Consider the following 12,634-nt stretch of genomic DNA (forward strand, 5'->3'; position numbering starts at 1 on the left):
ACAGGCAGGTTGAGGGAAGAGGCAAACATCCATTTCCCTGACTGGGCTGTTCCCTATCTTGCTCCTTGCACAAAGTTCCTCATTCTGCAGTCTCCGCGGCTCTGCCTCCCTACCCCATTTCATACCAACAAACGTCAGCCCGGGCAAGTGGGAACCAGAGACAGGAACAGACACATGGACGGTGGCCCAGGAAGAGAGAGGAGCAGATTTCAGGGGGAGGCAGAGAGCAGGAGAAGGAGACCTGAACAGGCACCCAGAAAAGGATCCCCCAGGAAGACCATCAGAGCCTAGAGGACAGCACGGTTAGCTACGAAGCTTGAGATGAAAACAACCCCATGTCCCTCAATGCAGACAAAATAAAGAAATCTCATTTTTCTGTGAGTTTTAAGTGGCAACTACTATTTTCCATTAAAAAAGCCTACACTGGGCCAGGCCTGCTCATGCACAATTCCTGCTCACCTAATGAAAAGGAAAATGCCCAAGAACCCCGTAAGCTCACATTTCCATCCACACAGGTCAGTGGCATATGTCAGCCGCATAAATCAACTGCAGTCATACTCTCAGTTTCACACAGATGATCTTATCGTGCCCTTTACACTCCTAACCACCGCAGTTACATATCTAGCCTGAAGTCAAATTTCAAACTGCTATTCCTCCTTCTGCCTTCTCGTATGTACATACACACCTCCGGGGACACATGGATGGAACAGTACTGCTGTGGTTACTGTAATACAACTAGAGCAACAGGGGATAATCAGTATTGGAAAGACTGTTAAGAGGCTGAGCTTCTAACTATTATGAATCTTGGCCTCTGAGACAGAGGAGTTCATGTTATAATGGACTTGTATAGTTAATTATGCATCTTGTATAACTGATTTTAGTCAGGAGACATGCTTGATCAACTGAAGTTTGGAGTAAAGAATATGCCTGGCATGAGGTGTAACCAGACTTAACTAAGAACATGGGAGTGATCATTTTGCACAACTGAAGAGTAAAACTTTGCTGGCTTTAAGCTAGCAATATGGCAGCTGAGTTTTTATCCAAGGGGCATTTATTCTTGGGTAAACCAACTTGAGTTCTCTTTTCAGATGAGATTTTCTAAATGAGCTAGTGCATATGCATTACTTTCTAGTTATCACACGTCTGCACGTGGCATTACCGAGACTCGGCTCAACAGCAGTGCTGCGGTGTTTGCTGCAGCTCAGCCACCTCTGCTGCTGAGACACAAACCTGTCATCTGGTAGTGAATCACACACACTCAGTTTTCACACTGCAGCTTTGGAAAGGGGAAAGGCATTCACAGGCAGGCATATTCGACAAGCACACTACCAGCATACAAAAAGGAACTTTATGATACTGCAGTTAGAAACCAACAGTAACTAACAGACCATCTCTCCAGTCCATCCCAGCAAGACGTGTGCACTGGGACTCAACATTTCCTAAAATCAGACTGCCTTGGCTAATAAGCATCTTTTAAACTTATTTTTAGCCATCTATCTATATCTTTCCATCTGAAATTGTGGCTAATAATATTTTCTGTGGACTACTTACCCCTCAGCTGGGGTAGTATCTAGAAAAAGGCACACCTACCGCATACGCAGCATTTCTGCATGTATCCAGATGCACTGACACGTGTCTTGATCGAGACCTGGAACTGAGACCGCGTCTCTTTAGGTCTCGGCACTGTTCGCTTTGTGGTCACAAAGAGCCAGATTTTCACCTGACACAAAGGGATTCAGCATCATCAAAATCTATGGAGCTACTTCACCTCACACCAGCTGGTGTGTAGGTGTTTACTTTTTACAGACAACAGTTCTTCAGAGCTCAAGGTAATCCATGAAGTCACTATTCACAGATTTGTGGCTACAGTCTCAGAGGCTACATTCATTTTCTCTCATGTAACCTGTTCTAAAACACCACCTGCCCCAGTAAAAGAGATGGGATTGTTGAATTTTAGTGTGCACTGAGAAACTTGCCTACTTTCTAGTGTTTCTAGATTATGGGAAGGATGGTGAAGCAGGGGTGGCTTCTGCTAAATTTCTTTCTTCCTTTTTTAAGTTGTTAATACCCAGAAGTCTACTACCTAAACTTTACATCAGGGAATTAGCCTCATTTTGCTGCATTTTCACAAATTCTGCAAAGGCCCAGAACCTTTGGGAAATGCCATTTTGATTGCATTTAATGAAAAAAATGAATAAAATAACTTGCAGCTTCCTTTGTCCATGCCTTAGTCATTGACAGTCATGGTTTTCTGGAAGAAGTGGTAGCTTCAGTAGACCCTCCATTTTCTCAAGAAAGCTGTATTTAAAAGGTTAACTACAGTGGCAACCTCTGTCGTGGTAAGAAAGCCAGACACAAAAACTCAACTTATGTAATTTGTGATTATAGTATCACTACCAGCTCCCCAGCTGGGGACCTCACAGATGCACATGACGGTCGACTACCTCGCTCAGAGGCTGAAACCCCCTGTGATCTATCAGCTTCCTCTTCTCTGCAGTCTGGGAACAGACTTTACTAAAACAGCGGTCTCACATTATAAGCAAGTGATGGGAAGTAATAAGCACGCTTTGATTTTGGACACTGACTTGTCATAATGAAACAAAGGTTGAGCATAAACGTCTTTCAATACCCATGCAAGGCTCTCATCTTCCAGTGTGGTTTCTGTTTTTTTCTTGGAGGGGCTTCAGAGCTCTAAGCCTACGAAAGAGAAATGAAAGGCAAACCAGAGACACATCAGAAGTGTTGAAGTACTCCGGCTGACGTCAAATTACAGGAGTGGGTGCCAGGAAACAAGCTCAAAGTACAAGTGAACAAAACAAGAGCAAAAGCTCTCCCCGGGATCCTGGAGAACCTCATGTTTCTTTGCAATAGTCCTCTAGGGGTGTAGCCCTTGCTGAAGTGCAGATTTCCACCGAGACGTGCAAGCTGAGGAAAGCTCAGAGAGAGATTTTAACTGGGTCAGGTGGATGTACAAGGCTTCATTTCCTCACCTTCTCAAGGTTTGCAGCACCTGTCTGTTGGCAAGAGGATAGATATCTGGTATCAGAATTAGCACTGTAGCATCTGTCACCAGCACAGAAGGCCCTGGGAAATTTTTTCCCTAGTAAAAAAGAGAAGAAATGTAAGTCATCCCTGAAGTAGCTTTTGTAACACATTTCTCAACATGTTTTGCAAAAATGCACCCATTTCACGTCTAGGAAACGTGAGTGCTAACTGCTTGGAAATCAGACAGTTTCTGGCTATCAGTTCCAATAACAAAACGGAACTGCCTTCCTGAAAGCCATATGCCCGTATTTTTGGCTAAACATGATGCATCTGCTCTTGGTAAAGCCACCTAGGGCTATGCTTAAGATCACAGCAGATCTCACTTGGATGGGGCACTCTGGCCACCCCTTTATCCAGCCTGCACTTTAACTAGGGTCAACATTGAGGGTTCACTAGGTTTCTCAGGGCTGGGTGCTTTTCAACACTCCATCTTTCCTAGCTATACAATGAATGAAATGGCATTACGATTGCAGAGTAAAAGGCAAGAGAAAGAAGGCTGGGAAGGACAATATGACCCAGGACAAGATCGCAATACTGAAGCCATCCCAAACAGACCTTTCTCTAACTTCTTTCTAAAGACCTTTAGCGATAGTCTTGGTCACTCAGGCATCTTGTAATCACTAACAATAGAGGCTTTTCCTAACATTTAGCCTGAAAATCCTTTCACAGACTTAAAGCCGTTACTTCGTATTCTATTTGAAGTAGACACAGAGAACTTTTACTCTTACCCTCTTTACAGGTTTGCATTTATGTATTTGAAAACATCACACCTCACAGTAGGCTAAATGACCCCGAGTCATTCAGCCCTTCCTCAGACTAGCAGTCTTGCTGCTGTCCTCTCTGCTCTCTCAAATTGGTTGACATCTTTCTTGAAGCACAATGCCTAAAAATCAAGACTCGCTACCTTCTAAGATCCTATTTCTCTGAATCAGCAAATACAGTTCTCAGATAATTCCTTAGTTGCTTTACAGGGGAGAAGAAAATGAGGCAATGCCCTGTGCTAGATAAAAATTGTGAACTTATAGATCTGGAAACACCATTCTTGTTCCAGAAAACAGACAGGTACTACATAATAAACTTTCACCCTAATATTATTAAAACAACCTTAAGGCCATAATGTCAAGGGAAGCATGGATTGTGAGAGCTCTTTATACAGCTAAAAATGAATTTTCAAATTATATGCATTTATTTTGTCACGAGTTGTGACAGTCCTGAGCCTGGACACATCTGCCAACACCTACTGCAAAGACTATGGAAAGAGGAGCTAGGAACATCTTCTTCCTTCTTTCCCCTGCAGAGATGACATAATACCCTTTTACCTTAGAAACCAGAGAAATGCATACTTACTAGGCCAAATATATAACTGAGCTCTTTTGGTGGTAAGTTGGCATGCAAATAGCTCAGCTTGTTGATCTGTTGTTGGGGACCACAAGAATTCTTTGCAAACCCCGTCCTGACTGAAGGTGATCGAGTCACGTGCTTTGACATCTCACTTACATGGGATGAGGCCTGAAGACAGGTTGGAAAGAGAAGTTAGTTTAGATCTTTTGAAAACTTAGCGAAAATCTGTAAAAGCTATCTGGCAAACATGCTCCTAGATATACAGGGTGAGCATCCTCACCACAGAAGCATAGCTAGGAGAGGGTCACGCGTGCTGGGGAGGCTGCACTGCCTGGCTGGACACTGCAGCAGCCACAGCCACCACGGCCGCTTGGTAGGCAAGAGGGAGATGGCTCTTGTCCCCTTGGTCCAAAATGACCACCGCCAGCAGAAAGAGCACCTCTGCAAAAAAAATAAGGGTGAGGAGCATAGCGTCTAACCCATCAACACCACCCACTGCTGGGACCACAGCCAAGAAGCCCTCGTTCTGGCCACAATAACGCACGTCCTCTCCGTGTCCTGGAGGGTGCGTCCATCACCTGCGGCTTGAACAGTTAGGGAGCAGACCCCGCTCGAGGGTTGATGTTCTATCCCCGTCCCCAAATGCCCGGGGCTGGGGCTGCCCCGGTGTCCCCTGTCACCCTGCTCCTGGCTGGGGGTGGGACACGTCCTGGCTGCCAGACCCTACCCCGCTGCTCCAGGAAGCCCACGGCCCCGCTGTGCCCCGACACAGGTAGGGAAATCACCCGCCATCCCACTCCCCTGCTGTTAGATGCGTTCCGGTTTCTTTAGAGTGGGGGGTGGGAAAGGATATAAATAAAAAAAGACAAAAGCAGTCTCCTCTTTTTACTTTATCTCATTACTGCAAAGGGTAAGGTGGAAAGTACCAGACTTGTAAAAGCATGCTGTTGTCTTTCATTTTCTACATACATGGAAATTTTGGACAAGTATGTCAAAGCATCCTACTTCCTCTAGGACCTGTTTTTACTTAAAACCCCTGATAATCTGAACCTGCTTGCACAAACAATACCCTGAAGGTTAGATCTGGTCAGGATTACTTTCTGTATATAAAATGTCTAGTGAGTCACAAGTATAGAGCCACTGCCTGCGTAAAAAGCTGAATGCAGCTCAAAGTCCTTCCAGGGAAAAAATAATACACTTGAAATCTATTCAACATACCAAAAGTATATACAGAGATCAAGTTTTATGGTTCCCATGAGTGGGTGAATAGGAGCAACCAAACTGTCAAACCAACCCATTTGCTGGCATTTACAAGTCACATTTCCTCTTACAATAGACATCGGCATCTGAGTTCACTATCCTAGTCTCATAGTTATTCCCAAAGAGTTAAGTGAGGGTAAAGTCTCAAAAAAAAGAGCAGATGCTACTGAGGGAATACAGTCAAATATCAAGGAAGGCCGCAGCGGGGTTTGCCTACACCAGGGAATTTTGTTCCCAGCGTCTCCCGGTATTTTGCCCGTGCGTTGCTATGAGGGAAGGGCAATGCAACAGCAGTGCTGGGATCATCCCGTGGCCAGGCTGGCCACACCAGGGCGTTCGAGCCTGGAGGATGCTGCTCCGCCCAGCCCGGTAACAGCAAGGACCAAAAAAAAAAACCTGTGCTGGGATACCCCCATCCTCCGCTTCAGCGCTGCCAAGCCCACCGCCGGCACAACTCCGAAGCCCTTTTCCAGGCTAGACGGGGTGGGAACGGGCGACCAAAACCTCTGCCGCCCGGCCGCCTTGCGAGGAGCAGCAGGGGACGGAGCGGAGGGTGCGGGAGCGGTGCCCGCCCAGCGCCCAGCGCCCGCCGCCCGCCTCTCCCCCTGCCGGGGGCAGAAGCCCACTCCTTCGGTGCACCACTAGATGGCAGGAAAAGGCAGGGATTGAGCACCCACGGCATCGTCCTCCCCGGAGACCACGGCCCCTTATTCATCCCCCCCCCCCCCAAAGTGCGAGCCAAGCCTGCAGACCGCCCCTCCTAAATTCAAGGGGCGCATCAGAGCACAGGCACAACCCCTCTACACCCAACCAACCTCAGATCAACTTCCTCTTTTTCTTTTTTTGGGGGGTGATATTTTGGGGCTTCTTCGGTTTTGCTTTGTCTTCTTGCAGTGCTGAAAGATGACACGGCACCCGTTTTGAGGTGCCACTGAGCTGTGGCACGGTGGCAGTGACTGAACAGAGCATGTTTTAGGGAAGAGCAGGTGCTTTTCTGCAGTTCTTTGGAAGACAGGAAGACATGCCACCAGCCAAAAGTGGTTTGCATTGATTAAGAACAAAACAAAAGCCTGGCAGCTTAAATTATAGCCTTAATTGCTTACCCTTTTGGTCCTTCTCCTGAAGTCTTATGTGTCCAGAGAGCTAAACTGTTGAAACTTCAGGGCTAAGCAGGTTTACTTGGAGCAGTTTTCAGCACTACAAGGTGGGGTATCATTTTTATTTGCATTTTTGGCCAGGACAACTCTCACTAGCTTAATCAGAGAACACCAAACCCATTTTACATTATTTATTCAATTTCATGTCTTTCCCCTAAGTCTAAAAATATGCTCTTTAATTACTCTGGTATCAGTGAAAGACCGTATCATCCAAAAAGTTATGTTCCAGAAACAGAGCAAGATTCTTCTTAACAATAGCTCTGCCACCTCCTACCTTTCTTGACCCAGAGGAATCTCCTACAAGGACGAAAGCTGCCCCCTGTCCCATCCTTGCCTTGAGCCCCGGCTGTGCCTAGCCACATGAAGTCAAGGCAGGGAGCTGAAAGTCTTTTGTTTTGGTGACTCTCCGATTGCCACAGGTCCCAATCCCTACCCCAAACCTGCTAACAGGCTGCCTCATCTGCAGGGCTTGCTTCTACTTGGCTGTCCCAAATTAACTGCTAAAATAACTGACTTCTTTTGATTTTATTAAAATAACATGTTTCTTTTGAATTTAATTTCCTGCATTTTCTACTCCTATCCAGCTTTGTCTCTGACAGATATAGTATTTCAAAACATGCTCATCTTTCCTCAGAGTTTCTTTCGCCTTCAGGAAGTAACTAATCCAAACATAAAATAAAACCTTATTTGCCACACAGGATATAATCAAGATGGCCTTGTCATCTTCCCTCTGGACCCCAACTCTGGTGTGGATTCATCCCACCCACTGCAGACGGCTAGTGGAATGTTGCATCTGAGCTAACCCCCACCAGGCTCCCTTAAGACTCATGGGGAAAAAAAAAAGAATTGCATCTCACAATTTGTGCACATTATAGTTAAGTGGACATTGGATGAATCACCATAAACAGGCTGGTTCACTCCTTGATTGTGAAGAAAGCCTTCCCACGTACAGAGTAGGGACCCACTGACCTCACTATGTCCTTTGCCAAGGAGAACACGTCTTCCTTTGGTCTGCTGTCATACACTCACTTTCCATCATCCATCCACAAGCCTCCTTTCCAACTGCAGTAAAGTACCTCTGCCTGGATCGGCTAAGGCAGGTCTAAGAATGAGATCTGCTCACCTGATCCGTATGCTGGGCCCAAGTTTGATCCACTGGGTCTCGATCCAGGACTGAAGAGCCTCAATCCATGTTCATTTGTAGGGCTCCTGCTACAACAACGGATAAAAACTGAGCAGGAAGCAAAGCTACCACGAACCACGGCAGAAAGTACCAGTCTTAGCCCTTCGGACACAAAGGAGTGGAAGCAACTCAAGCTTTGGGGTTGTTCCCAGGCGGTCAGAGCAGTGAGCATGACTGATGGACAACACGAGGAGGGTCCCAGTGCGAGAGCTGGAGCACACCTCTCCGCAATGCAGGACAACAGGGCTGCCTTCTTCCCTCCTAACATGAAGGTGGCAGCAAAAGGAAGTCAAAAGATTTGTATGAGTAAAAAACTTCAGGCCAGCCCATAGGTTTCCTCTGATCCCTGTAGCACCTGAAGAGAGAGTACAGATTTTTAGGTAAAAACAGAAAAGTAGAGTGGGTCTGATGTTACAGTTTTCATATCAGATACAGCGAGTACTAAGGTTAGTGGGGATGAGAGGTTGAATCCCAGCTTTCTCTTCTACCACACAGGAAAAGAATTTGGTTACAGCTTGTCCCAATCATATTCTGGGATAAACACCTTCTGGGGGCTCTTGGTAAATGAACCAGAAAAAAGAAAATTAATAATAAAAGAAAAGAGTATTTTTATAGTTTCACATTTGTCTAAGCAGAGAGCATTTGAGGGGAACAGGCATACCATGCAAGCTGTTGCAGCTACAGTTAACCTCTTTCCATCACGGAAGAGGACAACTCCTTTACAATATGTGGGGGCGGAGAACTTAAATTCCCTGGCATGATTTACTGTTAGAACAGCTCTATTAAAATCATTGAAAGATAACCATTAGAAACACTCATCAAGCATCAGTGTAGAGAGTAAAGGAAAACCAAAGACTAAATCCTGAACTACTGCTTCTCCCCTTCTATTTAGTGTAACCACTCTTTCATGCATTACAGAAATGGAGGAGGTGGGGGGAAGAAAGAAATGGGATTTACTCCAGGTCCACCCTGCACACTAGCACAAGCATGGGAAGAGCAGCCAAGCCTGCGGCTGACAGTGTGCACTTGGGATCAGTAGTAGAGCTGAGAAGGACTGCAGTGTGAAAATTTCCTCCCTGCGTTTACTATTCTGATCCTTGTAAAATGCCTTACCCAAAGGACTGTCCCAGCAAGGCACACAAAGTACAGCTTTCCATAGCCAGAAAATATAGTTATTGTTCTTAACTATCACTTATGTCCCAAAGAATAGAAAACAAACATAACCTATTACAGGACCCCAGAGAACTGTAATTTGCCCATATATGGGGGAGGGAGACTATTCATTCAATCTTGAAAATTTTAACGAGACGTCTAAAATTAATCTCCCTAGCATTCTCACGGTTCTTTTTCCATAAATAAAAATCCGTTTGCTAGCTACTGTCTTTCCAGAATAAGAGCTATATTACCAGCACATGCACCTTTGATTACTAGTTGCATGGGATTAATTATTTTTAAGTTCTAATCGTTCTTGCTTCACTTTGACATTCTGAAGTGCTAGATACACTCTCTAGTAGGTTAGTCTGTTACTTAAATGCAGATAGACTTGGTTTAAAAATTGCATATTATCACAGGCAGTGTTTTGAGACAACTCCTACTTTTGAAGTACACAGAACATAAATTCCTACCTGTACTCCCATCATCACTTCAACACCGCTAGTACAGCAACACTTCCATTATAGGAACCATTTGATGCCATGGAACAAATTGCATATACTGAGAGGATACTGTGACCTTTTAGTATTTTCTTTCTTATATAGCTTCAGTCACTGGTGAAGGCAACTGAGGCATCCACATCCCCAAAGCAAAAGGGTGGCATACAGTCAGAAAAATTCACGTAGAGATGACATTTGCAATCAGCCAAGCTAAAAATACTCATCCCCCATCCACACATGCAAGATTTGGGCTCCTCTAACTGAGGTCTGCAGGCTGTTAGAAAGCAAAAGTGGTAGTGTTCTATGTGGCTGCTTCAGACAGTGGCCCTGGGACTAACAACAGTGAAAGCTCAGAGGAAGACTCTAAAGACATCTCATCAGATTATCTGATCTGGCACAAAGCTCTGGTGCAAGTTTTGATTTCATCCAAATTCACTCCGGGGTCATGAAACCCACAGAAACAAGTGAAGCTGCCTACACTGACAATACCCTTTGGGCAGCGTCAGAGCAGACCACGGGTGATGGGAGCAATGGGCCCCTGGCAGGTCTTCCAAGGAAAACAGATCTGAATGATGAAGTTCTGGTTTTCCTCTTACTAATGGTGACTGCACTGTGGCCCTCCACAGAGCGGAAAGACTGTGATAAGGAGAAATAAACATCATTAGTTTCTCCTGAGACAGTCCAGAGCTTGCAAAGGCTTTTGAAATAATGAGCAGGCATAGCACAGATTTTTCAGGTGCCAAATAGAAGTTTTAATGTACTTCCTTTCCAAAAAATATTTTTCTCCTACCACCTTATCTTTGTTTTCCCTGAATTTATTGCAAATGTAATTTTGTTCCCAGCAGGAAGGTTATATGTGTAACAGATGAAGGACTGTATTCAGGGTGTGACGCACACAGAGCGATACCCTATAATTTTCACGGACACGTAGGTGTCCGTGTCACCTTGTAATTGCTTTACTATGTCTAAGCCACAGGCTCAGTCTCTGTCAACAGCCACCGAAAGAGGAGGGGGGGGGGGTGGGGGGTGCAGAAGGGCAACTGGCCCCGGCAAGGCAGGCAGGGGTTGAGCTGGGCACAGCCAGGGCACAGCCACGCACCACCCCCTGGAATTAAATACTGGGGTTTGGGCTGACAATACGCCAAACTGGGTCCAACCACTTTGGGGAGGGGAAAAAAAAAAAGTTTGAAAAATCTCCAGGAGTTTCAGGTGTATGAAAACAGCATTTTTTGTCTAAAGAAACATAAAATGTATTTGGCAGCTCTGTCCAGAAAATCGTGCCCTCTGGGATACCCCAGAGGAGGGGGATGTTTACACTGCTGCTCAGGTCAGTGGTACGTACCTGTAATGTTTAATGCAGTCGTCATAAATGATCCCTTGACTTTTTTCCACAGGAAAGCTTTACAGAGTTTGTCTGCTCGTAAGTTCTCCTAAAAAGTTGACAGAAAGGTTCAGAAGAAAGTATTTTCTGATGAATAATACCACTTTTTCAAATAGGTTGTTTTAATTTAAAAAGAATAAAAAAATAATTTCTGCAAGATTTCATTTCCTCTCTATCTGAATAGGTGTTTTATTATTTCATTTGAAAATGCTGTTTTAATTCACGTGCAGCTTTCTTTTAGATCTACTGGAAATCAGCTAGCCTGTTACCATATCAGCTGCTATTTTAGAAGTGGTTGCCTTGGTTAAGAAATGAACGAGACCTTGAAAGGATAGGGCAAATAGGGCTTTTATGGTAGGCAAATAAATCTTCTGCCATCTTTATGTCTGCATCACAGTAAAATCTTTGTCTTACTCCATGATGACTCACGTTCCTTAAAGAAAGAGAAGACAAAGGGAGGAAGCCGTTTCAACCTGATAGCACATTATTCATTTCCTGAGCCCTCAGCATCAGACCCTCCGCCGAGGCACAATGCCCACCCCCCCTGTAGCTCCTGAGGGCTCTGCATGCCCATGCTCTCCTCTTCCTCAGGAGGAAGGAGGAGGAGGGGACAGGAAGCTATGGGCCTCTGAAGCACTGACACAGAGCTCTCAGAGCAGTGAAAATCACTGAAAACGGCATCTTGAACAACCAAAACAGACGAGCGCTGTCTGCTCTAGTCGCCAAATGAGGGAGAGCCCCATGGGGAAAATGTAGGTTGAGACTATGCTCATTGACACACCCAAGGAGGCTAAATTAAGATTACATACATAAGCTTTGCATTCTGTAATTTCCATTTACATAAGGATATAATGCTGGCTTTCCTATTATTCATCCTGTTATCTGGGCAAGGTACTTTTTTTAGGATCTCCTTTCCGCTTTTTAATTTCAAGGGCAGATGATGCTGCCTCTGGCCACGTCCTGATCTTTTCCATTCTTCATGCAATTAGCTTCAAATGCTCAATGCAGAAGAGGAATTCACACACCCTTTTCCCGTGCATTACTTACCACCCATTCATCGGTGGACCCTTGTTGGCCATTCCCGTTAGTCTCACCAATAAGGTAACCGAAATCATGGTTCATCCATTTGGGACAAACACTGTCTTTCCTGTTGCCCTCTGTGAACTACTTTGCGACAGCACCCTGAGGGCAACAGGCTTCCCCTTCAGCTCCCAAAACCATATTTTGGGCCTCACTGAGTATTTTGTGGCACCAGCAGACAAATTCCGGTCCAGGCAAGTCCAGGAAACTAAGTAAACCGCAGCCAAAACTAAATGCAGTTACTTGCTACCTAGCAGCCGGGCTTGGACATTTTGAGCACAGTTTTCAGAAAGTCCCCCCTTCCCAGGTTATCTAATTACTGACACGCTTTTAAGAATACAAGGGTGTTTTGCCTTTAAAACACCCACTGCTTCAAATAGGGTATAGAAGAGGGGATCTTGCTGATTTCACTCAACTTCAGATTAGACCAGCCAGGAAACACCACCCATGTAATGCATTACTTTTGGCCTTAAAAGGATGCCACCTGGCAAACGAGGAGTTAGGGACAACTAGGAGGGGTTTTGCTAAACATGTT

General features: G+C 45.1%; 1 protein-coding gene across 5 annotated transcripts in view; it reads right to left on the minus strand.

Moving 5' to 3' along the window:
* Positions 1-1,525: 1,525 nt before the first annotated feature.
* Positions 1,526-12,634, minus strand: part of LOC142033761 (OX-2 membrane glycoprotein-like) — a 45,186-nt gene continuing 34,077 nt past the window's right edge. For 2 of the 5 annotated variants that reach the window (XR_012651323.1, XR_012651320.1), the window contains 4 exons: positions 7,927-8,341; positions 4,393-4,554; positions 2,991-3,100; positions 1,526-2,697 (listed from right to left, as the gene is read on the minus strand). The gene's annotated coding sequence lies outside the window, so the exon portion shown is untranslated. Of the gene's footprint in view, positions 3,101-4,392; positions 4,555-7,926; positions 8,342-12,634 lie in introns of all 5 variants that reach the window. The other 3 variants (XR_012651324.1, XR_012651322.1, XR_012651321.1) reach the window with 3 other exon arrangements.

This window comes from Buteo buteo, chromosome 8 (assembly GCF_964188355.1).
Source record: "Buteo buteo chromosome 8, bButBut1.hap1.1, whole genome shotgun sequence".
Taxonomy (NCBI): domain Eukaryota; kingdom Metazoa; phylum Chordata; class Aves; order Accipitriformes; family Accipitridae; genus Buteo; species Buteo buteo.